The sequence below is a fragment of the Schistocerca piceifrons genome, chromosome 4, assembly GCF_021461385.2.
Source record: "Schistocerca piceifrons isolate TAMUIC-IGC-003096 chromosome 4, iqSchPice1.1, whole genome shotgun sequence".
Lineage (NCBI taxonomy): Eukaryota > Metazoa > Arthropoda > Insecta > Orthoptera > Acrididae > Schistocerca > Schistocerca piceifrons.
This window is the reverse complement of record NC_060141.1, coordinates 540556515-540561221: the sequence shown is the minus strand read 5'-3', so window position 1 is coordinate 540561221 and position 4707 is coordinate 540556515. Positions and strand designations below refer to the sequence as shown.

General features: G+C 42.8%; 1 pseudogene; it reads right to left on the bottom strand.

The window, feature by feature from the left end:
• Positions 1-217: 217 nt before the first annotated feature.
• On the bottom strand, positions 218-334 carry LOC124796780 (annotated as a pseudogene).
• Between the last annotated feature and the right edge of the window lie 4373 nt (positions 335-4707).

Genomic DNA, 4707 nt, shown 5'->3' with positions numbered 1-4707 from the left:
GCTCCGTGTCATCAAAGTACTCCGTCTTCAGGCCACAAGTGGCCCATTGGGACCATCCGACCGTCGTATCATCCTCACTGAGGATGCGGATAGGAGGGGCGTATGGTCAGCACACCGCTCTCCCGGTCGTTATGATGGTTTTCTGTGACCGGAGCCGCCACCATTCGGTCGAGTAGCTCCTCAATTGACATCACGAGGCTGAGTGCACCCCGAAAAATGGCAACAGCGCATGGCGCCTGGATGGTCACCCATCCAAATGCCGGCCACGCCCGACAGCGCTTAACTTCGGTGATCTCACGGGAACCGGTGTATCCACTGTGGCAAGGCCGTTGCCACCGCTGCGAAATCACCTAGAAATTTAATCATCCTGCTGTACTACACACATCAAAAAAATCGTTGCATCACGTGATATGTGATGCAGGTGGCTCAAATGGTTCAAATGGCTCTGAGAACTATGCGACTTAACTTCTGAGGTCATCAGTCGCCTAGAACTTAGAACTAATTGAACCCAACTAACCTAAGGACATCACACACGTCCATGCCCGAGGCAGGATTCGAACCTGCGACCGGAGCGGTCGCTCGGCTCCAGACTGTAGCGGCTAAAACTCTCGGCCACTCCGGCCGGCGCGGAGCTATTGTGACTGTTCCTGTACCGCTCGTAAGGTCACCCCTCAGTGTTTCTAACATACACACATACACACACACACACACACACACACACACCATTTGGTGTTCTGCCTGGTGCCGCAGTTTTAATGGATAGCAGTGTATTTTTGGAACTTACAAGCGTCGGAACCCGTTTGGGGGTAGATTTTTCTCATTAAGGAAACCGTTCGACGAGCATCACTTTAAAGATGTCGCAGTTGCTCGCTTTTCAGTTGGCTGTAAGTGCAAACGTCTACGCCACTCGTAAGGCTAGAAGAGCTCAGCAATGTCACGTGCTTCTGATTGATGCTGCCCGGCTAGCCTCGGGATATCTCGGTACCAGATGGACCTGTGCCTAAGCTCGAAAGCTGGAACAGTGCACGAGGCGCCACAGACCGCACCTGCCAGCTATGTATCTGTACGCTGCCGCTGTGCGAGAGATGGGCAAAGTCGTTCATCCTTGGGAACTAGTTCACTGGTGATCGCTCTTTTTTGGGAACCATTCATTTTTACTCGTTCACCGTTTATTGTGCTTGGTATATGGTTCTTATGAAAAATTGGAAATTATTAGCATAGAAGATGGAGGCGCCAAGAGGGGGCACTTGCCTTCTCCCTCCCGTACAGAGTTTTTATTGATAACAGAAATCTCACACACTTGTAATTTTCGTTATTCTGCAAAACATCTCGTTTAGCCAACTGCAGCGCTATGTGGCTGATCGCAGTGAAATAATATAAGGTGGCGCACAAAAAACCGCTCCCGAGTACAGACTGCTAGCCAATTACGGACGATTTGTTCACCGCTACGAGCAGAATAGATAAACATGTAATAATTAGGCAGTGAAGAAATAACAAATGTAAGTAGGCTGTTTATGTTTTCTCTATGTAAGTAGGCTGTTTATGTTTTCTTATTGGCAACGTTACGTAGCGCTCAATATGAAAATCACTGGCTGTGCTGTGTGCAGTCTGTGGCTAGTTTGCATTGTTGTCTGCCATTGTAGTGTTGGGCAGCGGCAGCTGGATGTGAACAGCGCGCAGCGTTGCGCAGTTGGAGGTGAGCCGCCAGCAGTGGTGGATGTGGGGAGAGAGATGGCGGAGTTTTGAAATTTGTCATGAACTGCTATATTTATATATGATGATATCAAGGTAAATACATTGTTTGTTCTCTATTAATGTCTTTCATTTGCTAACTATCCCTATCAGTAGTTAGTGCCTTCCGTAGTTAGAATCTTTTATTTAGCTGGCAGTAGTGGCACTCGCTGTATTGCAGTAGTTCGAGTAACGAAGATTTTTGGGAGGTAAGTGATTTGTGAAAGGTATAGGTTAATGTTAGTCAGGGACATTCTTTTGTAGGGAATTTTGAAAGTCAGATTGCGTTGCGCTAACAAAATATTGTGTGTCAGTTTAAGCACAGTCATGTAAAATTGTTCAAAGGGGACGTTTCATAATTGTGTGTCAGTACAAGCACAGTCATGTATAAATGATCAAAAGGGGACGTTTCATATGTCGACCCTTAGCCGAGGATACCTCACTGGAATCTTCTGATTTTTTCCTTGTAGTTTGTGTAATTAGTGTAGATTTTGTTTATTGCTAGCGCGTAATTGTAGAGAAAATCTCCTTTGTAGTTGCAGTCTTTCATTGTTGTACAGTAAAACAGTTGTGGCATGCATGTAGATTTGCACCAAGTATTTCGCAGCTGCGCTGGCAATTAAGTAGACATTATTTCCATTGCTATGTTATTTTATTTTGCTCTTCAAATTGTGCTTTTCTGTGTTATCGTGTGAAATATTGTGACAATAATGGCGTGTGAAAAACGTAACACTAGGCTCCAAAGTAAACTGAGAAATAATAGTGACGACGAGCATAGCTTATCAGCGCCACCGAGTAATGAATTAACTGATGTTCAAAGTAGTAATTTGGTAATTGTGCATAGGGAAATGGAGCGGGCTGCAAACAATGGTGTAGACAGTGAAACAGGTAGTGAACAGGGAAGCATTATCGATCGATCGGTCGGCAACAGCTCGCCTCAGGAATCCGAAATGACAGGACACAATTTCGCAAATACTGTAGATTCAGGTTTTGGGTTATCACCGTTTTCTCAAATAAGTCAAGACGCATTTTCTGCTTGTCAAAATGTGAATGTTGCTGGTGCAAATGCACTGCCGAAAAGCGTAGAGAAACAGATTCCAGACACTAATACATTATTATTGCAATTAATGCAACAAATGGAACAAAATCAGAGACAAATGGGACAAAATCTTAAAAAGTTAGACACAGTGGAACAAAATCTCAAAAAGTTAGACACAGTGGAACAAAATCTCAAAAAGTTAGACACAGTGGAACAAAATCTCAAAAAGTTAGACACAATGGAACAAAATCTTCAAAAGTTAGACACTACACTTGAACAAACACGTGAAGATTTAACCACTGAGTTACATAACATCGAATTGAAATGTCAAAAGGTCTGTAATGACGTAAAAACACAAATTTGTGAGCATTTCCAACCTATTTTTTCGCGTCATGAAAATGTATTACAGAATCACGAAGCTGCCATAAAAGAACTGCAAACCATTGTTCATGAAAATCATGAGACCTTGTGGGCTAAAATTGACTCAGTTGCATTTACCGATTCGGTTACGCAACTTGAAAAAACTCTGGAAAACTTTAAGGACACAGTAGATACTCTGAAACTTGGTTCAGAAAAACACACTGAAGAAATAAGTACACTATCGGAGAAAGTAGCCGAACTTTCGGATCAGGTCACTAACTTATCTACAAAGGTAGATGATGATCTGAAAGACACAAGACCTGTAGCCTTCACAGAAGAGTATGAACAAATTAGAAAATTCAAACAGAATCAAAATCAAATCAATACACAACACCAAAGAGAAATCCGGGAAGTACAAGATCAGCTGACACAGGTAATACAAGAATTACGTATTTCAGAGGATACTCGCGCCCCAATACGGGAAGAGGGACACAGAAATACGGAACAGCCACAAAATAATAACACAGGGCATTTCGGAAGTTATGAAAGAAATTGGCAATGTGCACCGAATTTTGAGATGGAACGGCCGACACGACCTAACAATGACCGATATGCGACTCGCCGACATGATGATTTTGACTATAAGCTGTTCATTACTACACGTAAATTCAAAACATTTAAGAATTCTGGCAACGACATTCATCCACAAGCATGGCTCCATCAATTCTCGCATTGTTTTCCTCTCAACTGGTCGTTAGAACACAGATTAGAATTAATGTGTGGCTACTTGGAGAATGAACCAGCTGTAAGAATGCGATCGGTAATTCACGATTGCCACAGTGAAGGAGAGTTTTACCATGCCTTCCTCTCAGCATATTGGTCTCAAGCCACACAAGACCGAGTAAAACATAGCATCATAATGATGAAACGTTTTGAACAATCTGAATTTTCCAGTCTTATGAAATATTTTGAAGACATGTTGCATAAGAATCAGTATCTTTCAAACCCATACAGCCCCTCAGAACTCATCCGCATTTGCTTAATCAAACTGCCTGAACATTTACGACATATTATTTTGGCAGGACGTTGCAAAGACGACATTGAAGCATTTCAGGGATTCTTACAAGAATTAGAAATTGACACAGACAGTCGCCGGATGCGAAAACAGGAAAACAATCACTACAGGTCACATCCGTCACAATTCCGTGACGACAGAAACAATAACTGGCCACGACAAGCCTATTCTTACAACGCAAATCGTGACCAAAACAGACACCACCCATATGACAACCATTGGCAGAGTAATAGTTGCAGAGAAAGATCGCATTTCCGTAGTAATGAATATGACAGAGATAACCATAGAAACAGACAATATGGTAATCAGAACTATTATTATCAAGGGAGACAGAATAATTTCAGACGCAACGGTCCAGCTCGCAGTTACGATTCAGGGAGAAATTCTCCACCACTTAACCGACAAGAAAGAAACTACAGGAACTACCAACATGACGACAGACGATGTGATCGTAATGACAGACCTGAATTGCATCAGAACTGGCGGGATTCAAACAGAGCAG